At 39.4% G+C, this 24,434-nt stretch overlaps 2 long non-coding RNA genes and 1 pseudogene across 2 annotated transcripts in view; 2 read left to right on the top strand and 1 right to left on the bottom strand.

Annotated features, from left to right (window-relative positions):
* LOC147572154 (uncharacterized) overlaps positions 1 to 9,300 on the top strand; it is a 65,318-nt gene extending 56,018 nt beyond the window's left edge. Inside the window, exon 5 of the long non-coding RNA XR_015246534.1 lies at positions 8,776 to 9,300. This is a non-coding gene — a long non-coding RNA (uncharacterized LOC147572154). The remainder of the gene's footprint in view (positions 1 to 8,775) is intronic.
* Positions 9,301 to 10,948: 1,648 nt separating this feature from the next.
* LOC147572155 (uncharacterized) lies at positions 10,949 to 16,423 on the bottom strand. The gene is made up of 4 exons (XR_015246648.1): positions 16,214 to 16,423; positions 13,721 to 13,899; positions 13,358 to 13,495; positions 10,949 to 11,090 (listed from the first exon to the last, which is right to left on the bottom strand). It is a non-coding gene; the product is annotated as an uncharacterized LOC147572155 (long non-coding RNA).
* A 3,788-nt stretch (positions 16,424 to 20,211) lies between these two features.
* Positions 20,212 to 21,760, top strand: LOC112859379 (endoplasmic reticulum disulfide reductase DNAJC10 pseudogene; annotated as a pseudogene).
* Positions 21,761 to 24,434: the final 2,674 nt, after the last annotated feature.

Here is a 24,434-nt window from a genome sequence, read left to right on the forward strand (position 1 = left end):
CGCCCTGCGCACCACCAAAAAATTTCTCAACCAAGGAAACCTCTGGTTTGGGATTCAGGAGATAAGGACCTTCTAGAGAAGTCAGAGCTATGGACTGAGTTGGCTGAAAGCTATCTAAGTTTTTGTTTCACAAGAAAGACCTTAAAGTGGCAGAAAATTTCATGCCATAACCCTAATTCCTTTCTATAGGGATCTACAGAAAATCCCTCGTTATTCTTTAATAAGCTTCATCAGTTTTGGATAATCTTACAAATTTTAGTTTTTGAGACCTTAATGATTTCTTTAGGACATAGCAGCAGGACAACGCCTAGCACTCTCCTTCATAGAAGACTGATCAATAGATTGTCATGTTACTCGCATGAAAAGCTCCCTAATACAATGTGACTTATTAGACCTCTAGAAAAGAAAACAATTTTCAATGTCTCTTCGGCCGCAAAAAGGACAAGTCAACAGAATGTTCTAGTTCCCCTGACGGGTATAGCTCTAATGAAACTTGTATGTATATTATATAGCTTGTGTGACTGACAGAAACGAGTTGGTCAGTGTATTTACCTCATTGCTCCCACTTAGGATTTACAGAGTGATTCCTACAAAGGAGGGTGAGAGTGGGATGACATTAACTGTTCCGCTTGGAAAACAGTTGGGGTTTCACTACATATCAATAAATTAGAATCCTGAATGGCACATTAGTCTTTTCTGAGATTGAATTGTGAAATCTCTGAAAGGCTGATTAACTCAAGTGAGTGAAAACTCTGAACTTGCAATGGTAGGAGCACTATGTTACTAGGTAAGGCCCTGAGTGAGCACACATTTCTAAATTTTTACTGGCATTTCTTTTCCTTTACAAATCCAAAAAGTCCATTCCTTTGAGAAGGACATTTGCATAACGACCTGCTAGTCATTCTTGATGAAGACAATAAATTGCAAACGTGTAATTACGAATTACAACTAATCATCATTGACATAACCCTTTCTCAAACTCTCACTGAAGGGTTGAGACTACAAGAGAAAGTCAAAATTCAAGATGAAATGATCACTCAAAGTGTGCGGAAGTTTGAAACACGTTGAAAAATATTAGCAGGGACTCACACATCTGTATGCCAACGTTCACAGCAGCATTATATACAGTAGCCAAAAGGAGGACTAAACCAAATGCTCATTGTAGTATATATAAAATGTTGCTTTTATTAGATTCTCACAATATTTTTATTTAAATCTCACTACAAACAATGCTTTATGAATTCAATCAGCTTCATCTCTATAGAAGAATTACATCACTAGTAGCAAGGAGGAACAATATCAACCAAATAATTTGGTCAGTGAGATTTTCCATATGATTAGTGAAATAAGGATTCCTTTTCAGTAGGACAGGCATTAAGAGATCGACTTACCAATCTTGCCTTTAGCATGTTGCTCTGAAGATCTTGAATTTGGGCCGCTTGATGTTTGATGGTTTCTTCTTGCCTGGCATTTTTAACCTTTAGCCTAAAATGCAGATCTTAAGATAATTTTTCTCACACATAATTTTAAAACAGTACCGTGTAATTTCTCAACAAATGAAGGTATTTCAGAAATTCTTAAAATTGTATCAAGAGGAAGTTTTGGGAATTGTGCCAATTTTCTCGTGTTTTGTGGTAATGGTGCAGAATTGAGAGATAAGATGCCAAAATTTTGCATTTCAAAATAGGTCAAAGCTGGAATTTGTATCCAGCTTAACAATGATATACTGGCATAACTAATACATTTCTCATAGTACACTGCTTATCTGCTTTAAAAATAATCAAGCTATTTTCTGTTAGGTTTAAATTATACTTTAGCATATGATCTTTCATCTTAGCGTACCTTATGGCCTCGGCATGTCATTCCTGTGCTTCTTGCAACTAAAATAAAGAAAAATAATTAAAAAAAATTTTTTTTTCAACGTTTATTTATTTTTGGGACAGAGAGAGACAGAGCATGAATGGGGGAGGGGCAGAGAGGGAGGGAGACACAGAATCGGAAACAGGCTCCAGGCTCTGAGCCATCAGCCCAGAGCTCGACGCGGGGCTCGAACTCATGAACCGCGAGATCGTGACCTGGCTGAAGTCGGACGCTTAACCGACTGCGCCACCCAGGCGCCCCAAGAAAAATAATTTTAAATACGGACAATCTAGTAGAACACCATCACCTGTTTCTGTAACTAAATTTTTTTTTTTTAACTTTACAGACAGAGAGGGAGAGAGCACAAACAAGTGGGAAGGGAGTCAGAGGGAGAGACAGAGAAAATGGTAAGCAGGCTGCAAGCTCAGGTTGAAGCCTATGTGGGGCTCGGTCTCATGACCGGTCTCATGATGTTGGGTTTGGTATCATGACCTGAGTGGAAATTAAGAGTCAGGACGCTCAACCAACTAAGCCGCCCAAGTGCCCCTGTAACTAAAATCTTATTGGCCCCAGCCACACCCTCCTCTACATGCTGATCGATGGCTAGTATGATGTCATAACAAAAGAGTTCAGCTTCTACAACAGAGACTATGGCCTACAAAGCCGAAAACATCTCAATACAGTTACAGAATAGTTTACCAATCTTACTCTCCTACAAAAACATAACGTTGTTAATGTTTTTAAATTATATATGATCAGATGGACATAAAAATGTATCTACTGGTCAAATGGAGGAAATATAGGAATTTATCTTATGGTAAACATTTCAGTTTTCATATTCCAAGCACCATATCAACTATGATTTTAAATATTCACATAGGTGAATGACATTGCTATTCTCGTGATTATGAAACTGAACATGCTGTTTTCAGTGACTACAAGATATTTCATGGAAGAGTTTGACAAGCAGTATCTTCGTAGGAGCCAGAAATCCTGGGTCTGAATTCCCAATTCTGTTGGTTATGAGCTGTATGACCTTGAGCACACTACCTAAAATTTCCGTGTCTCAGTCTCTGCATCTGTAAAATGAAGGTAATAACAGCACCACTGGGGTACCTGAGTGGCTCAGTCAGGTCAGTGTCTGGCTCTTGATTTCGGCTCAGGACATGATCTAACGGTCATGTGATTGAGCCCCACATCGAGCTCTGTGTGGATAGCGAGGAGCCTGCTTGGCAATCTCTCTCTCTCTCTCTCTCTCTCTCTCTCTCTCTCTCTCTCTCCCTCTGTCTCTCTTTCTCTCAAAATAAAGAACCTTATAAAAGTGATCTCAAACATAAATAATAATAGGATCTACCTCACTGGGATCTTGGGAATATAAAATTAGGAAATAATACATGAACTACTTAGAAGGGTACATGCACAATGTCAGTTCTAAGTGTATGCATTTAGTTAGCATGATTACTGTGGCTGTATTTTGCGTTCCAATACAATGAGATAGTTTAGGCAGGTGGCATGCCAATATAAGTGGTCCCCTACACAAATTATACTGAAGTCATTCTTCATACCATCGCAAGTGGCAGCAAATGGGGAGAATGAGGCCCAGAATCTCTCCTCAGTACTTCACACAACTTTCGCCAATGCCACCAACAAACAGTATTTTTTTCCCCACTTATAATACTTTTAACTAACTCCCTCTCTATACTACACAGTGGACAATACTCACAGACTACAGTACAAATAGCACTTCCTAGATTGAGTAATAGATGCTTTACATGACCAGTAGAGGCAAGGGAAAGCACTGACATGGAAATAATGGAGTCTTGCTAAAACAAAGTTCCTCAATCATTTCATGTCCATACTGTTTATGTTAGGCTGCTTTAGCAGGTACTCTGATGAAGGAATTAAGGCTTTGTGGTAACAGCATATCAGAAAAGCTCTCTTCAGAGCTTTGCAGTTGGTAAAGTGCTATAAATCTGTAAATCCCAGCACTGGCTGCATAAGGAAGAAAGATTTCAATTTCTCCTTTTCTATTAACCATTTGCTTAATTTTGAGGCTTTGTCCATCTATCACACTGCTTCTCCTTTTGCAGTGGACTCGAACATTCTTTAATGTATTGTCTCATTCACAGATTCAAGTTTTCTTCACCTATTTCCTTCTTTTACACTAAAATCTAACTTTTACTCCTACCATTCCACTATTATATTTTGAGGGTCATCAAGTACCTCTTTTTTTTTTTTTTTAATTTTTTAAGGTCTTTATCCTGCTTCGCTTCTCAGCAGCAGCTGAGTAAAATGACCATGCCCTCCCTCTGCTCTTCTAACCCCACCTTATTTCTAAAGGATGGCAACCCCTGATATTAAGTCCTTGCCCCTTGCTATGTTTTGAATTGCTCTTAAGGCTTCAAAACCAGATTCTCTAATTCACATTTCCAGCGTTGACCCCTTTACCTAGGCCCTGTGTACTTTTCGTTCTTGCATCTAGGTGCTCATACACAACATCCTCAACCGCACACTCAAAAATCATTATTTGACATGGATTATCTTTGTAGACAGCTATTCGTGTACATTTTATTTAGACTCTTTCAGTGTTACTTTGAGTGTGTTTTTCTTATTGAGTCTTGGGGGACACCCTTGCCCTTAGAATGCTGACCAGCATACTTTGTCTCGCTTTTCTTTATAACACGACATTTATCACAAGGGCTGGATGATCACTGGTTTGCCTTTGTTTCCTTTTGAGTAATTTCTTAGTACATAGAGATTTGAATTTACGGAAGTCTTTTTTTTTAATTTTTTTTCAACGTTTTTTATTTATTTTTGGGACAGAGAGAGACAGAGCATGAACGGGGGAGGGGCAGAGAGAGAGGGAGACACAGAATCGGAAACAGGCTCCAGGCTCCGAGCCATCAGCCCAGAGCCTGACGCGGGGCTCGAACTCACGGACCGCGAGATCGTGACCTGGCTGAAGTCGGACGCTTAACCGACTGCGCCACCCAGGCGCCCCTACGGAAGCTTCTGAAGTTCCTTTCGGATGCATACTGGACTATATTGTTAGGAAGGTTAAGTTGGCTAGAGCTACTTCTTCTTCCCAATCCGGAATCTTCACCTCAAAATTGTGTGCATCAAATATCTTCACCCTGGTAGCCCCTGGTTGGGGGATTCAGGAGATAAGGACCTTCTAGAGAAGTCAGAGCTATGGACTGAGTTGGCTGAAAGCTATCTAAGTTTTTGTTTCACAAGAAAGGCCTTAAAGTGGCAGAAAATTTCATGCCATAACCCTAATTCCTTTCTATAGGGATCTACAGAAAATCCCTCGTTATTCTTTAATAAGCTTCATCAGTTTTGGATAATCTTACAAATTTTAGTTTTTGAGACCTTAATGATTTCTTTAGGACATAGCAGCAGGACAACGCCTAGCACTCTCCTTCATAGAAGACTGATCAACAGATTGTCATGTTACTCGCATGAAAAGTGGCTCATTTATAAGACGTCTAGAAAAGAAAATAATTTTCAGTGTCTCTTCAGACACAAAAAGGACAAGTCAACAGAATGTTCTAGTTCCCCTGACGGGTATAGCTCTAATAAAACTTGCATGTATATTATATAGCTTGTGTGACTGACAGAAACGAGTTGGTCAGTGTATCTACCTCATTGCTCCCACTTAGGATTTACAATGTGAATCCTACAAAGGAAGGTGAGGGTGGGATGACATTAACTGTTCCGCTTGGAAAACAGTTGGGGTTTCACTACATATCAATAAATTAGAATCCTGAATGGCACATTAGTCTTTTCTTATATTGAATTGTGAAATCTCTGAAAGGCTAATTAACTCAAGTGAATAGAAAAAAATGAGTTTCTGAACTTGCAATGGTAGAAGCACTATGTTACTAGGTAAGGCCCTGAGGGAGCAGATATTTCTTTTTCACTGGCATTTCTTTTCCTTTACCAAATACAACAAAGAGAAAAGTCCATTCCTTTGAGAAGGACGTTTGCATAATGGCCTGCTGCTTATTGTTGATGAAGAGAATAAATTGCAAACTTGTAATTACAAATTACAACAAATCATTATTAAAATAACCCATTCTCAAACCCTCACTGAAGGGATGAGATTACAAGAGAATATCAGAATTCAAGATCAAATGATCACTCAAAGATTGGGGACGTTTGAAACACGCTGAAAAATATTAGCAGGGACTCACACATCTGTATGCCAAAGTTCACAGCAGCATTATTAACAGTAGCCAAAGGTGGACTAAAACTAAGTCTCACAGTGGTATATATAAAATGTTGCTTTCTTAAGACTGTCACAATGTTTTTATGAAAGTCTCACTATAAACATCATACTTTATGAGTTCAATCAACTTCATCTATATAGAAAAATTACATCACTAGTAGCAAGTAGGAAGAATATCAACCAAATTTTGGAGCAGTCAGATTTTCCATAGGATCCAAAACATTCTTATGTACTACTAATAGTGAAATAAGGATTCCTTTTCAGTAAGACAGACATTAAGAAACCAACTTACCAAACTTGTCTTTATCACGTTACTCTCGAGATCTTGAATTTGGGCCGCTTGATTTTTGATGGTTTCTCCTTGCCTGACATTTTTAACCTGTAGCCTAAAATGCAGATCTTAAGATAATTATTCTCATACATAAATTTAAAAAAAAACAGCAAATACTTTCTAAAGAAATGAGCGTATTACAGAAATTCTTAAAATTTTGTCAAGAGGAAGATTTGGGAATTTTGCCATTTTTCTCATTGTGTTTTGTGGATAAGGTGCAAAATTCAGAGATAATATGCCACAATTCTGCATTTAAAAATAGCTCTATGGTGGAATTTATATCCAGATTAACAATGATATACTGGCATAATTCATACATTTCTCATACTACACTGTTTATTTGATTTATAAATAAACGAGTTATTTTCTGTGAGGTTTAAATTCTACTTTTGCATATGATCTTTCATCTCCTCGGCATATCTTATAGCCTCTCCGGGTCATTCCTGTTCTTGCAACTAAAATAAAGAAAAAAATTACTTTAACTACTGAAAATCTAGTAGAACACCATCACCTGTTTCTGTAACTAAATGTTTTTTTTGACTTGAGAGAGAGAGAGAGCATGCAGAAGTGGGCAAGAGAGACAGAGGGAGAGACAGAGAAAATGGTAAGCAGCCTGCAAGCTCAGGGTGAAGCCTGATGTGGGGCTCGGTCTCATGACTGGTCTCATGATGTGGGGTTTGGGATCATGACCTGAGTGGAAATTAAGTCAGGACGCTCAACCAACTAAGCCGCCCAAGCGCCCCTGTAACTAAAATCTTTTTGGAGCCAGCCACACTCTCCTCTACATGCTGATTGATAGCTACTTTTGGTAATAACAAAAGAATTCAGCTTCTACAACAGAGACTACAGCCTATAAAGACGAAATATTTCAATACTCTTACAGAATAGTTTACCAACCCTATTCTCCTACAAAAGCATAACACTGTTAATGTTTTTAAATTATATATGATCAGATAAATGTAAAAATGTATCTATAGGTCAAATGGAGGAAATATAGGAATTTACCTTATGGTAAACATTTCTATGTTCATATTCCAACTACGATTTTACATATTCACATAGGTGAATGACGTTGCTATTCTCATGATTAGAAAACTGAACATGCTGTTTTCAGTGACAAGATATTTCATGGAAGAATTTGAGAAGCAATATCCTAGTAGGGGCCAGAATGCCTGGGTCTGAATTCCCAGTTCTGCTCTTTATGAGCTGTATGACCTTGAGCAAACTAAAACTTCCATGTCTCAATCTCTGCATCTGTAAACTGAAGGTAATAATAGTACCTACTGGGGCAACTGAGTGGCTCAGTTGGTTCATTGTCTGGCTTTTGATTTCAGCTCAGGACATGATCTCAGGGTCATGTACTTGAGCCCCACATCGAGCGCTCCATGGACAGTGAGTAGCCTGCTTGGGATTCTCTCTTCCCTCTCTCTCTCTCTCCCTTTTTCTCTCTCTCCCTACATGCCCTTCCCCACAATCTCTCTCTCTCTCTCTCTCAAAACAAAGGACCTTAAAACAGTGATCTCAAAATAAATACTAGTATCTACCCCACTGGGATGTTGGGAAGATTAAATTAGGAAATAACATTTAAACAACTTAAAAGGGTAGGTGGCACGTTGTCAGCTCTAAGTGTCTGCATGTAGCATGATTACTCTTGCTGTAGTTTGCGTTCCAATACAATGTGATAGTTTAGGCAGGTGGCCTGCCAATACAAGTTTTCCCCTGTACAAATTTTACTGAAGTTATTCTTCATTCCACTGCAAGTGGCAGTAAATGGGGAGTATGAGGCCCAGAATCTCTCCTTAGTAGTTCAAACAACTTTGCCAGTGCCACTAGCCAACAGTATTTTTTCCATTTATAATCCTTTTAACTTCCTCTCCATACCACTCAGTGGACAATGCTCACAGACTACGATACAAATAGCACCCACTTGACTGAGTAGTAGATCCCTTACATGACCATCAGAGATAAGGGAAAGCCACTGACATGGAAATAATCGAGTCTTGCTAAATTTCCTCAATCATTTCATGTCCATACTGTTTACGTTAGGCTGCTTTAGCATGTAATCTGATGAAGAGATTAAGGCTTTGTGGTTACAGCATATCAGAAAAGCTGTCCCCAGATATTTGCAGTCGGTAAAGTGCTATAAATCTGTAAATCCCTGTCCTGGCTGTGTTTGGAAGAAAGAAAATTTAGCGTGCTTTATCATAGTGAGAAGGAAACAAAAACTGAACATTTGATTGAACATTTCTCCTCTATTTGATAAAGTACTTTCATTAATAGTTTTACTTATATAAGTTTTTGTGTGTTTATAGAGATGTATCCACATTTTTTTAACCTTTATTTTTTGATACAGAGTACGAGTCTGAGTGGAGCAGAACGTGAGGGACACAACGGATCCAACGCAGGTTCTGCTGACAGCAGAAAGCCCAATGCAGGGCTCCATCTCAAGAACGTGGAGATCATGACCTGAGCCAAAGGCAGACTCTGATTCGACTGGAGCCAGTCACCCCTCAATTTAGTATTTCATTTCTTAGCATATATTTAGAAAAAAAATCTTTGTTATACCAAAGTTTCCAAGAAGAATTTATTGATATGGTATAAAACACTTAATTTTATTGGAAAAACTGTTAAGTTAAAATATTTTCAATTTATACAAGGATAAGTACCACACATATCAAATATTATTATCCCTTAAATTTATACTTAGGAAGACGAAATTACCTGTCATGAAAAAAATAAAAACAATGTCAAATAAAGGACTAAATTGTTCTGCACAGGCTAGATGACAAGTGTCAAGAGAGTTAAAGCTAATGGGAGTTAGAACAGTCAGAGAAAGTTCATTGGAAAGGAGACTGTGAGCCAAGTCTGAATAACATAGGTTTACTCAAGAGGAACAGAAACTAAAAAGACAGTAAGGACAGCATGAGTAACGGCTGAGAGATGGTGAAATCAGCACAATTAACTCAGGATAAATCTGACGGCAGAGACATTGAAAACGGTTGTCCACACAAGAACTACGTGAATGTTCATAAGCAGCAGTATTAATAGGCAAGAAGTGGACACAACCCAAAGGTCCATCAACTGATGAATGAACAAGGGCCTTAGCCCACAATGGAGTACTGTTTGACAATAAAAAGAAATGAAGCACTGATATAAGCTGTAAACAACACAGATGAACCCAGAAAACATTAAATGAAGCTAGCTAGTCCCAAGGGACCACACGTTGTGTGACTCCATTTATATGAAATATTCACAAGAGGCAACTCCACTGAGAGACCAAGTAGTAGACTGGTGGTTGCCTGAGGCTGGGGGCAATGGGTAAGGGTTTCCTTTCAGGGTGAGGAAAACATTCTACTTGATGGAAGTGATGGTTGCACGAGTGTACACAGAGACAGTGAACTGTGCGTGGCAAATGGGTGATTTTTATTGTATGTGTATTTTACCTCAAAAATGCTTTAAAAAAAACCAATGGCAGGACACAGTGTTCTTAATTCTCGCTTTTGGGCCTCCATACTATACATGATCTGAATATTTCCGTGCTTTGACAATATGTCTAAAAGAAAATGAAGGAAATGCCTAAGTTCAAGTGATTTGTTAAGTGATCTTTCTGTACAAGTCATCCTGAAATCAATACATATTCTTCCCAAAAGTGAAGATGAGAACTAAGACAGTTATCTGAAACATTCCATTAAACATTATCTTCTGATTTGATCTAGCTCGCCTCATCATGGTAATAGAGATATTGTTAAAAAGCATTGTTTAGTAGGGGACAAAAGTCTCTTGGGTCACCTTGGCCGCTACATCAGTTAAGCATCCAATTGTTCTTTCAGCTCAGGTCATGATCTCACGGTTCATGAGACTGAGCCTCACATTGGCTCTACACTGACAGCATGGAGCCTGCTTGGCAATCTCTCTCTCTCCTCTCTCTGCCCCTCCCCTGTTAACATGCATGCACACGCTCTCACTCTCTCTCAAAATAAATTAAAAAACTGAAAAAAATTTAAATTAAAGAACGAAAGAAGTCTCTCAATTTCTGTGAGGAAGGATAAAAAAGCCTCAACTTTCTTTTTTTTTTTTAATTTTTTTTTCAACGTTTATTTATTTTTTGGGACAGAGAGAGACAGAGCATGAACGGGGGAGGGGCAGAGAGAGAGGGAGACACAGAATCAGAAACAGGCTCCAGGCTCTCAGCCATCAGCCCAGAGCCTGACGCGGGGCTCGAACTCACGGACCGTGAGATCATGACCTGGCTGAAGTTGGACGCTTAACCGACTGCGCCACCCAGGCGCCCCAAGCCTCAACTTTCTTAAGAGTATAATAAGAAAACAATGTATAACACAAATAGTAGAAGGAAAGGGAGAGTTTATGAAATAAATGCATTGTAAAGATACTAAAATCATAATAAATTAATTATAATGAAAATACCAAAGAAAGCGGTCCATGGACATTAGTATCCTAAAACACTTTATATTATTTAACCACCTATAAGTTAGCTGTTTACAGGTTACATTTATTACATACCTGATTTCTGATTTGACCGAATTTCTTGTTGAGATCCTGTGTTTCATCTTCCAGAAGAAGATGTGACATAACCTCTGGGGAAGCCTCCGACATAGACTGTTTTTTCAGAGTATCAGCCAGTTCTTGTTGAAGTTGTCTCACAACTACCTAATAAGACATTTCTTTACTGATTTTCTAAATCCTCTTATTAAATTATGTTAATAATAGACAACTCGGGGCGCCTGGGTGGCGCAGTCGGTTGGGCGTCCGACTTCAGCCAGGTCACGATCTCGCGGTCCGTGAGTTCGAGCCCCGCGTCAGGCTCTGGGCTGATGGCTCAGAGCCTGGAGCCTGTTTCCGATTCTGTGTCTCCCTCTCTCTCTGCCCCTCCCCCGTTCATGCTCTGTCTCTCTCTGTCCCAAAAATAAAAAAAAAAAAAAAACGTTGGAATAATAGACAACTCTCAGATACGTACTTTGAGAAATATCAACACATACATCAATTCACCGTCTTTTTGTAAAACACACATTCCTGTTCACTGAATTCAGTTAAAGACACAAAAGGTGTTATCTGATTCTGATAACACTTTTATCTGATTTTTTATGGTGTCTGTCTCCGGTCTTAACATGACAATTTCATCCTGCAACATGTGTTTTTTATGCAAACGATCTTGTGTTTTCTCATGATTATCAGAACTCTAAGTAAAACAAAGCACATTTTCAGATACCACTCAAAATGGCATTATCATGATTTTCTTTGAAATGAAGGTATAATCTATGTTTAAACAATGAAAAGTTTGCAGGGCGTGCCAGGGTGTTTCAGTTGGTTGTGACTGACTCTTGATTTTGGCTCAGGGAATGATCTCACATTCTGTGGGTTCAAGCCCTGCATCAGGCTCTGTGCTGACAGTCAGGAGCCTGCCCAGAATTCTCGCTCTCCCTCTCCCTGTCCCTCCCCTGCTTGTATTCTCTGTCTCTCTCTAATGAATAAAGAAACATAAAAAGAAGGAAGGAAGGAAGGAAGGAAGGAAGGAAGGAAGGAAGGAAGGAAGGAAGGAAGATTACAGTAAGTGAATATCCAACTGGAAAAAAATAACGTTGGCTCCAAATCTCAAATTTTATACAAGCATAAGTTCCCAAAAGTTCAGAACTTTAACTGAAGATAATGAAGGCATGAAAGTAAAAAAGAATTTGTGAGAAAAGTGTTCAGAATCTCAGAATTGGAAAGCCTTTCTCTGATTTACAACAAACCAGAAGGTTTTATTTTATAAAAGATTAATAAATCTGACTACACTTAAATATTGAGTTTATGGTATATATCGAACACAGGTACCCCACAGTAAAATCCTTAGCTCTGCGTATACTCGGACAGATTAAATTTCCTAAAATTCTTCTTTCCTGAGAATATTTCAGAGATATCTACTTTGCTACCATTTCTATAGTCAGTTATAAGAATTTTATCTATTGATAACTGAAAAATCTAGGCACTGTAGTATAATACAAACACTTCTACATACGTCAATGAACTCATTTGGTTATCACAATTCTAGAATGGAGAGATTAAAACAGTGAGCTGCAGGACTCTCCCCAGGTCTTCTCACTCCACAACTAGTGCTCTTGCACCAACCATTGCCACTTCTCTAGTGTAAATACACAAGTACGAAAGAAGTCTTGTATTTCAAACTACTCATAGGAAATAAGGTGAAATTTATACATCTCTTAGAAAATCATGAGAGGATTTACTGCTGCAATAACTTGTATTTCCTCTTCATGTTGAAAACAGTAATAAATACAAAAGTGGGGAAATACACTCAACCATTTTATTAGGAATAAAATACCTATCAATATATTATCATTAAGTATATGCCACAGCATACCATTGTTATCAAAAGTTCCTTGTAATGAAATAGGATGCTACTTGAAGCAAAACTGTTACTTTTCTCAAAAGTAGGAGACTTGATGCCGAAAATATGACCAGTGAACTGGCTACACTCGTCCTCCTGTCCATTAGCGGAAGTGTTCAACTAACCTAGTAATATATCAAGGCAGTGAAGTAACTGTTCAAACCAAAACACATATTGCCAGTAGAAATAGTTTTGAGATTAGGGAAAGCTCATCAATGCCTAAAGAAAGTAATAAAAGCCTTTCCTTTGGATGAGGACATTATGAATGTCACTAGTTGTTGCAGACAAATGCATTTAATCAAGACTATTATTTTATCCAGTGAAGCAAAAATGCCACCGTCCCCCATGCCCCTCCGCAAAATATATGTGCTTTTAAAATCCTCTATACTTTCCATGATGAACAGAGTTCAGTTTCATATATACATATATATATATTTATACACACACACGGAGAAAAAAGTAATAATAACTAAAAAATAGAATGTATACAAATACATACACACATGTACTTCAAAATAACTAAAGAAGATACCTTAGAATTAGTTTTCTTATGAGCCATTTCTAGCTCCTTTTGCTTGTAAAGGTGATTGTTTAGACTTCCATCTTGTAAGACTCTGGCCTTCTGATCTGGAGAAAGTTGTCACTGAGTGTCACTGTGCTCTTCTACAACCTGGAGACACATTTCATTATGATTCTGGTCTCATACCGTTAAAAAAAAAAGGTCAAAAACTGAAGAGGAGAACTTTAAAAAAATGCTCAAAAGAACATGATCCCATGTTTTAATTTATTTTAAACCTAAATAATATATATTGAGTCAAAGGGATACTATAAAATATATATGTATTGCACTATGTAATATTGATGGAAATACAGGTTTTATCAAAAACTGATTTACCTGATTTTTTTGTGGCCTTCAATTCCATGTTTAGCGTTCTAAGAGCGAGTTCAACTTGTTGTTTTGTTTCAACTTCTTTCTTATATTCGTCTTCGTTTCTTCTTAACTTTTCCCTGATATTTTCATATAACATATCAGCATTTCTTCTTTCTTCTTCTTTTTCTTGTTTTAAGGTACATCTGCAATTACATGTGCTTCTTTTATTTTTTTAATTCCTTTTTAACATTTATTTATTTTTGAGACACAGAGAGAGAGAGAGAGCATGAACGGGGGAGGCACAGAGTGAGAGGGAGACACAGAATCGGAAGCAGGCTCCAGGCTCTGAGCCATCAGCCCAGAGCCCGACGTGGGACTCGAACTCATGGACCCCGAGATCGTGACCTGAGCTGAAGTCGGACGCTCGACCTACTGAGCCACCCAGGCGCCCCTACATGTGCTTCTTTTATTTTTTTTTATTTTTTTTTTAAATTTTTTTTTTCAACGTTTATTTATTTTTGGGACAGAGAGAGACAGAGCATGAATGGGGGAGGGGCAGAGAGAGAGGGAGACACAGAATCGGAAACAGGCTCCAGGCTCTGAGCCATCAGCCCAGAGCCCGACGCGGGGCTCGAACTCACGGACCGCGAGATCGTGACCTGGCTGAAGTCGGACGCTCAACCGACTGCGCCACCCAGGCGCCCCTACATGTGCTTCTTTTAAAATTTGTTTTGTTAGACATAAAAAGTTCATTTTATGATCTGGTTCCACATCAGTTGGCTTATTATCCAAATGAAAAATTTCTATGTTCTCCAATTGTTTTCCTTGTAGGGCTCACGTTTTTAATTTGTCACTTCAATCTCTTCCAAACCATATATACAGTTGAAAAAAAGCCAGGAGAAAGCATTATGCAACTTAGTTTTAGTCAGTAATAACTCTGGTAGATGTTGTAGGAAAGGAAGTTTGAAATTATTCAGGAAAGTTAGAGTTGAAAATTACCCCCTTTCCCACAGGTATAATTATTCCTCCATAGGACAGATAATTCAGTTTCTCATTAAAAAGAGAATTTGCTGTTTATAAGCAAGTTTATCAATTCACTGGAAATAAAATTTCCACTTGATGAAACCTTACAGGTACCTCCAAAAATGATGTGCAGTGTAAGAGAGCATCTGTGGATGTTGTTTGCACAACATACACATGCAGATTACTGTCATCCAAGACTACGCTGACGAGTCTAATATCTGTTGCCTATACTTTTTGTTTCTTCTTCCACAACACTTGAAACTTACCTTGTTGAGGGTGATTACCTACTTTACGAATCACTTAAACATCCCTTTTAGAACAACACAGGATACGTATTAATTAAGTAAACAATAAAGAGTAATATGACCTTTCAGCATACACTTTTGAATTAATTTTATCTACCTATGACAGAGATGTTGAAAAAACTTATCAGTAATCACTTTCCGTATTACATTTCTTTAATGTTTATTCATTTTTGAGAGAGAAAGGGAGAGCCCATGCAAACAAAGGAGGGGCAGAGAGAGAGAGAGGGAAGCAGAAAATCTGAAGTGGGCTCTGCACTGACAACACACAGCTTGATGTGGGGCTCGAACTCATGCACCCTGAGATCATGACCTGAGCCAAAGTCGGACGCTTGACTGACTGAGCCACCCAGGTGCCCCCATTTTACTTTGTTTAAATTTTTTATTGAGACAGAGATGATGCAAGTGAGTGAGGTCAGAAAGAAAGAGAGACAGAATCCCACGACGGGCAGACAGAGAGGGAGAGACAGTGAGAGAAGAGGAGCTCACCCGAAGCGGGGCTCGTGCTCACCCAAAGCAGGGCTCGAGCCCACCCAAAGCAAGGCTCAAACTCACGAGATCATCATCTGAGCCGAAGCCAGATGCTTAACCAACTGAGCCACCCAGGCACCCCCACTTTACCTTTTAACCCCTGCATGTTAAGAAGCAAACGGAATCAATTTGGGGGAATTTTATTGTCTTGAGAAAAATGACCATTTTATAATCTGTTGGTAGATACACAAAGTAATATAAACTTTCCTGAGAACAATTTAAAAAATACGGATCAAAGACCTTTTTAAAAATTTTTATACTTTAACCAGATTATATTATATTGAAGAATTGATTCCAAGTAAGTAACCAGACATGTAGAAACAGATTTATATAAAAGACATTCCTGACAGCATTAATTAAAATACTGAAAGATGAAAAACAAGCAAAATTCAATCTCTTAAATAATGATGTTTCTTGGACTATGGTGGACTTTTATATGGCCATTAAAATTGCAATTTGGAATACACATTAAATTATTATAAGTATTCACTGTTAAGAACTTGCTGTGTTATTTCCAAGAATCGCACACCTCACAACACTAAACAAGAATTCTTTCCAGGAAAATCCCATAAGGTAAGTCAGCAATTACAAAACTGCCCCTACACATCTGTAGTATAAAAGGAAACAGTTGAAACATTTCCTTAAAGCCAAGATGCTATACCTCAAACTGCAGAATTCACGTTCCCATTTCACTTTTTGATGCTCTAACCGTGATATCATGTCTTTGGCTTCTCATAGCTCGTTTTGTAGTGCACTAACCATTTTGTCCATTTTTGTCATTTTTCCCATAAGAAGTTTACAGTGATTTTTGTTAAGTTTCCTTAATTTCTCATAGGAAACACGTATATCTTGGATTTTCAAGAAGCCAGCATAATCTGCATCAGAGAAGAAACAGAAATAAAATACATGAGTACTTTTTGCATATACAGGACTGTGCATCCTCATTTCACTCAATCACACATTGAATAAATATATACCTTCAATGGAAGATGTTATACTCAGCTCTACAGATACAATAGAGAAGACCCCTGGCTCTCGATTAGATTAAAGTCTAGTGAAAGAGAAAGACAACTCAAATGGTAATTCTAAATTCAGATAGTTCCTATTAGAAGACAGAGTTCTGTGATCATAACTTGATCTAGATTGGGCCCAAGGAAGATAGATGTCCCTGAGGAAGAGATAACTATACTGAAGGATGAAGGATGAGCAGGAGGCAATTAGGCAAAGGAGGAAGACAAGCACTCTCGACAGTCTAGAGCATGTGCCAAAGTTCCACTGTAATCTGCTTCTGGCCAAGATGGGGTAACACGTACTGATTGATCTTCCTACCTGAAGCAAGCAAAAACAGAACAGACAAAATACAATTTTAACATGATTTTCAAGACACAGAACTTCAGACAATGAAAGACAATGATCCCTGAAAACAAAACACGTTAGCCTAACACAGGCCCAAGCTCACTGCCTTGAGAGAGTTTTCAGGCTATGACACAAGATAAATAAATTATTTAAGTAGATTTCACCAGACTCCTTGAGTCGAGGTGGCAAAACTGAGAGTCTGGTGAAGTCAAGGCAGATAGAGATGACAGGTCAGCATCCAGGAGAGGAGAAAGCAGGACACAGAAAGAACCCTGGGCATCTGCACAGGGTCCCCTTTGGCTATTCAGCAGAGTAACAACCAGTGCATACATGGAAGGAAGTCATCAAGGGAAAAAAATTCTGAAAAGAGTAGAGGAAACACTGCCTGGTGCTCCCACAGCACGAGGGACAGTATCTATTCACATTAGCTAAGACAGAAAAACTCATAATTTGCCTTAGGCTGATCACCACTCTGGATTCATCCAATAATTTGTAAGAGCAAGACTAAAGGATCCAACTGTTTGTAAGTAACTTAACTATATCTCCAAACAAAGCATGAAAAGATAACTAGAGGCATAAAAGCTATTGTTTTAAAAACCAAATAGCACTTACAGAGATGTAAATTATGTTAGCCATGAACAATACAATGGGTAGGAATAAACACATATTAGACATCACAAAACAAAAGACTGAAGTTTAACATTGGAAATCTGGGAGAAAACTTCAACTGGGAAATATACAATTTCCCAAAGAGGCAGGGGAAAGGGACAGGAAAAAAAAATGGCCCAAATGTTCCTAAACTTCATGAAAACTATATTCCCACTGACCCAGGAAGGATATGTCTAGGAAAGAAGAAATGGAAGTCGACTCTTGTAATTTGCCTAAACTATATACGATGTGGTATAACATTACTGGAAGGGAGACTGCAATTCTGAAGCCATGGACTATAAACCCTAAACCAACCACTAAAGCAGCAAAACTGAAAATTTCTAGCTAGGAAGCCTAAATATATAAGTGAATAAATGAATACATGAATAAATGAATACATGAATAAGTAAATAAATGGATAAAACTGAATCATAAAAATTCCTCGATTAAAAGAAAGCGGAAAAAGAAGAGAACGGGAACAAGGAGCAGATAGGACAAATGCAAATCAAACAGCATGATGACAGATTCAAATCAACTATCTCAAAAATCACAGTAAATGAAAACGGTCTAAAAGCCTCAACTAAAACACAGACTGTCAGAATGATAAAAAAAGAAGACTCAATTATATGCCACCTATACAAAATGCACTTTAAATGTCAAGACAGAAATTTGTTCAAAAGACAGAAATATGATATACCACACTAACACTTTACCAAAGAAGGCTGAGCTAGAGTGGCTATATGAATACCAGACAAAACAGTTTCAAGCAAAAAATTATTACCAGCAATAAACAACAGGTCATTGTATAATCATAAAAGGGTCAATTAAGAGCAATCTTAAATGTTCCTGTATCTGTTAATAGCTTCAGAGTAAATGAAGCAAAAATTGATAGAACTGAAAAGAGAAATAGGCAAATTCACAATTATAGTCTGATATTTCAACACGCTCAACATCAGCAGGGCATAGTAGAATTGGCCGCCACTATTCTTCTCAAGGATCTATGGAACACTTACCAAAAAAGAGTATGTCTTGGGTCAAAAATAAATCTTAATAAAAGGAAGAAGTCAAGAGGCCTGAAGTCATAATAGTGTGTTCCCTGACCACAAAGCAATCAAATCAGAAATCAAGCACAAAAATATCTCTGGAAAATACTCAACTATTTGTGAACTACAGAACACATCAAAATATCCCCTGGGTCAAAGAAGTAATGGAAAAAAAAATTAGAAAGGATTCTGAACAGAATGAAAATGAAAACATAGTAGAATTTGTAGAGTCCTGCTTTAGTAGCACTCGCATGAAGACTGATAGCACTGAATGTATACATTAAAAAAGAAGAGCGAAGTGCCGTGCTTCTTGCTGCCTTTGTGGCTCCTCCCCCAGCTTCTTGAGCGCCCCGCCATGCCCCGACCAACCCTGGCAGTGACTGGAGAGCAGGTGCTTTGTTCACACGCGCACAGCAGGCACTTGGACGGGTGGGGGCGTGGTCCGCCCCCTGCCGGGAATTGAAGGTGGGGGAGTAGCTGTAGGAGGCGACCCCCCTAGACCCCGGGCTCTGCTGGAGCCGGAAGCGGCGGCGGTGACAGAGTCATGGGCCCTTCTGGAAGGGAGAGCCCAATGCCTGTGCACCTATCTCCCCCTCCCTTCCTCTCCGCCCCTGCCAAGAGTTGTGTGTTCTAGCTCCCCATCTTTTTCTCACTACCTACATCATCACCCTTCTTCCGACTTCGCTTCCCAGCTTCTTGCGACCGTTTCTCTCACTTAAGCCTCAGTTACTCAGGCTCTTTTCACCCTAGTCCTGCCGGAGGCTTCATATGCCAGCAGTCTCTTTCATGGGATGTCCCCATCCTTCCCCTCTCCCCACATCCTATTCTGGGCTGATGGCAGCCAGAAATCCTTCATATTGCGTTTACCGGCAGTTTCCACCTGGCCCTGAAGCTTGGCGCAGATCAAGTCCACCACACCCACACTGAGAAGGACTCCTAGGAGAACCACTTGTCCCATGGTGGTATTGGACAGTATGTTCTCGATTTTCCTCTGGTTGTTTATTTTAGTCTGAATATTTGTTACTCTCCACCACTATAATTTACAAAGGTATGTTTTGGTTGCATGACAAGGAGTTAGAAATGAGCCAGAGACCATTTGCAGGTAAGGAGAAGATTTAGACATTTAGTATTAAAGGAAGAAAGGAGAGGGGCGCCTGGGTGGCGCAGTCGGTTAAGCGTCCGACTTCAGCCAGGTCATGATCTCGCGGTCTGTGAGTTCGAGCCCCGTGTCGGGCTCTGGGCTGATGGCTCAGAGCCTGGAGCCTGTTTCTGATTCTGTGTCTCCCTCTCTCTCTGCCCCTCCCCCGTTCATGCTCTGTCTCTCTCTGTCCCAAAAAAATAAATAAACGTTAAAAAAAATTTTTTTAAAAAGAAAGGAGAAACAGAATGTTAAGAAGGTTAGATTCTTCAAAGTATTTTGATATCTTTTGTGATCTGAGGAAGTGGAGATTACTGAACCTACACAGATTGACATTTTGGGAGAAAATTTCTTTATGCTTGATTCGCTCTTGGAGTAACATGAACACAAATTCTCAAACCTGCATATTCTCTCAGTTGGAACCAGCTGTATATCTGAATGTTCACTTCCATCAGAACTTGTATAAGAGAAAGGATGGGAGTCTGTTTCAACAAAAATGACTACGTCCGGGACCTGAAAAGGGTAATTCTGTTTCCTAATAGTGTATATGGTTGTTTTAGTGGGCACAGATTAGAATTTTTACAGTTTACTTGGAGTATCCAGCACTGCAAGCAGTAGAGAAATAAGACAAGCTTTCATGAAATTGGCATTGAAGCTACATCTTGATAAAAAACAAAAAACAAAAATAAATAACCCGGGGCGCCTGGGTGGCTCAGTCAGTTGAGTGTCCAACTTCCGCTCGCTTGGGTCATGATCTCACAGGTTGTGGGTTGGAGCCCGGCGTTGGGCTCTGTGCTGATGGCTTGGAGCCAGGGGGTTGTTTTGGATTCTGTGTCTCCCTCTCTCTCTCTGCCCCTAACCCACTTGCATTCCATCTCTGTCTCTCTCAATAGTAAATAAACACTAAGTAAATAAATAAATAACCAACCAACCTACCAACCAAAGGATAATCCTAAGGTACAGAGTGATTTTCAAAAATAGAGCATATGAAGTACTCAAAGATGAAGATCTGTGGGAAAAGTATGACAATTACGGAACAAAGGGACTTGCAGATGACCCAGAAGGTGGCCCATATGAAACCTGGGATTATGATCATTATGATTTTGATACTGATGATGATCCTGAAAGCATGACATTGGATAGAAGAGAATTGGATGCTTCTAATTCTGGAGAACTGTGGTTTGTGAACATTTACTAACCAGGATGTCACACTGCCATGAATTAGCTCCCACATGGAGAGACTGTGCTAAAGAAGTAAATGGATTACTTCAAATTAGTGCTATTAACTGTGGTGATGATAGAATGCTTTGCCAAATGAAAAGAGTCAACGGATATCCCAGCCTCTTCCTTTTTAGGTCTGGAACGGCCACAGTGAAATATCCCAGGGACAGATCAAAGGAAAGTTTGGTGATTTTTGCCATGCAGCACTTTAGAAACACAGTGATGGACAGGAAATTTTTTTCACTCCATAGAAACTGCTTTTGCTGCTGGCATTGGCCAGCTGATCACTTTTTGTTGCAAAGGAGGAGATTGTTTAACTTCATAGACACGACTCAGGCTTAAGAGCATGTTGGATGGTCTTGTTAAGGTAGGAAGGATGGCCTGTGCCACCCAGGACAAACTTTGTAAAAGTCTGGATATTATGACAAGTACTACTGCTTATTATCCTCTGGCGCCACATTAAATAACAGAGAAAAGCAGCGTTTTGTTCCTTAATTCATTGGATCCTCGAGAAATATATTTGGAAATCGTTCATAGTCTTCCAGATTTTGAGCTACTTTTGGCAAAATCACAAACGGATCGATTCGTTCATCATTGGTGGCGCTTATGATTTAATTTTGGAAAACATGAAAATTCAAATGATCCTGAGTTGAAGGAACTAAAATCTCTACTCAAAAGTGAACATATTCAAGTTGGCATGGCTGACTGTCCCCCTGCATCAGACATCTGTAGTAATCTCTCTGTATTTCAGCCATGTCTAGCAGTATTTAAAGGAGAAGGAACCAAAGAATATACTGTTGTAGTACTTGGGATACTTATAAAGAAAGATAGCAACAGAAAAATATCTTCACGAAAAATGGAAAACATATTTGGATCTACATACTTTCAGATTTTTTTCATACTAACATTTCATCATAGGAAAACAAGTCACAGATATTCACTAGCTTAACTCTTCTGTAATTTTTATGCACTCCACCAGCAGAAGTCAAACTCATTAACTGTTTCCTCAGGTGGCACATTTTCAATAATACCAACACCATATTCCTTTGTTTTCATTGCTGACTTTGCTGTTCCTTCCTAGAAAAAGAGCACAAAACAAAAACTCAACTTCAGAAAAATATCACATTAATTCATTTGGTCATGCACTCACCCACTAAGAAAGACAAGAACGTACTGTATGTGCCAAGTAATACCCACGATCCGGGGAAGAGCTGGAAATTTAAATAAAAGACTGAATCTCTTCTATATGCTAGTAGTGGTAGAGATGCATGAAAACATGTAAGGACAAAAAAATACCATCCACTAGTTCTGCAAGGGAAGTGAATAACGTACAGTGAATGCAAAAATGAGGAAACACATTTGGGAAGCTCAGCAAAGCTGGGAAGATAGCTCTGTATCTTAAAAGACGGATAAAGTGCACAGGGAGGGTGTGAAGGGCATTCTAGAATGAGCAAAATGATCAAGTATGAAATAATATAGTAAGTCACAACACCTATGCAATATGGCAAAACTGGAACAGCGTTATTGGGAATGGGATAGAGAGATATTACTGGGACATCAGGACGAAACCAAAAAAAAGGGGGGGAGCTGAGTTTTGCTAGAACATGAATTTTCTCCTTCAGGTAATGGGGAACCATTGAATAAGCAGAGGAGTGATATCGTCACAAGTATATTTTAGAAAGGCCACTTTGGCAGCAATGTAGGATGAAGGTAAAAGAAGCAAAACCAGAAAAGTACTGCAAAATTTTAGGTGAGAGAATGAATTACAGGAATAACATATGAAAAATGGTAAGGAGGTACAAAATATCGAATGTGGTGATTGGATGCGGTGATTTCAGGGAAGTTCAGAGTCCAGGACTTTTCTTGTTTCAGGGCTGCTATTTATTAGGCTAGGGAACACAAGTGACAAAGCAGATTACAAAGTGTCAAGCAAGAGGAAATGAAAGCTTCAGAAACAGTCTTTAAACTAGGGCCTATTAAATTTAAAGTACCCAGGGAACCTACGAAGAAAATGTTAGGGCCGCCTGAATGCCTCAGTCAGTTAGCACCTGACTCTTGATTTTGGCTCGGGTCATGATCGTTCATGGGTTCAAGCCCCCCTTCTTGTTCTGCAAAGTGCAGAGTCTGTTTGGGATTTTCTCTCTCACTCTTTGTCTCTCTGCCCCTCCCCACGTGTGCTTTCTCTGTCTCTATCTCCAATTAATAAATGAATAAAATTTGAAAAAAAGTCAGAAAATTCAGATCAATACAGTTCAAGTAAGAAAAGCCCATTGTAACACTCTATGAAACATATTAAACTGATATAATAATGCAAACCTACACAGAACTGTGAAACTGTGAAAAGGAAAGTAAAAGGAGGTGGGAAGAGAAAAGATGGCAGTGGAGGGGGATCAGAATTTCCCTTGTCCCTCAAACACAGCAGTATTGAGGTCACAACACTTGGAATACCAGAAATACAGGCCACAGAGGGACAGAAATATCTTCACAGGTGCAAAGAGACAGCTTGGCGGGACGAAAGGGTGTGTATGCGAATTGGGAGAAATAAAATGGTCTGCACAGACATAGAGTGGGGGAAGCACTTTGGTGGAGAAATGAAAGAGAGAGAGAGAGAGGCTGTGGGAAGTTTATTTGGATAAGAGAAAACCTGTCCGGACCACAGACCAAAGAGAGGTCCAGAGAGCCAGTTTCTACTTTGCAAAACAGCCTTGGAAGCTAAAAAACAGAATTTTCAAGGTTGCCAGACTTTCTCTAGAAAAGAGCTGCCACCTCCCATAACTGGTGGGGAGGGAGCCGCCCCTAGGCTTGATAGCAATCTCAGAGCTACCCTGGGAGAGAACATCTTGAGTATGGTGGAGAGGGGAAGTATTGCCCTGCCCAAGGGAAAAGACCCTGCAGGCACGAGCCAGAAGCCCTCTGTTCACTGGGCAGAGTGGTGCAACTCCACTACCAGGTCCGAGCAAAGCGGGATACTACAGGGTTTTGAAACCCAGCTCAAGGCTCAGGGAACACAGGGGACTGTGCACCAAGGCAAGCCTGCCCTCCAGGCTATTCCATGAGGACGACCTAAACAGTGAGTTTTGAGACACCTCGTGTGGGCAGGAGAGATTGGGGTGTCTCCATTTCTCTCCCCATGACCAACATCGTGCGGCTTCAGGGAATGGACAGTGAGCCTCTGTGGAGGCAGGCCCATTATACCAAACCCTGCCTCTCTGTGCCTGGTAACTGCTTCTCTATGGGAGTGAGACTGACATTGATGAGACCAGACAGCCCCTCCTCTAGACCGGGACAGACACCAGTACCAGACACCAGTAGACAACTCTCCCCTGGTTTTCTATTTTAGTTTGTTTTCATTTGTATTATTTTTTTATCTTTTCTTTTTTAATGTTTATTTCTTTATTTTGAGAGTGAGTGATCAAGCAGAAGAGGTGCAGAGAGAGGGAGAGAGAGAGATTCTGAGCAGGTTCCATGCTCTTACT

Source organism: Puma concolor, chromosome F2 (genome assembly GCF_028749965.1).
Source record: "Puma concolor isolate L17-30 chromosome F2, mPumCon1.1.hap2, whole genome shotgun sequence".
Taxonomy (NCBI): domain Eukaryota; kingdom Metazoa; phylum Chordata; class Mammalia; order Carnivora; family Felidae; genus Puma; species Puma concolor.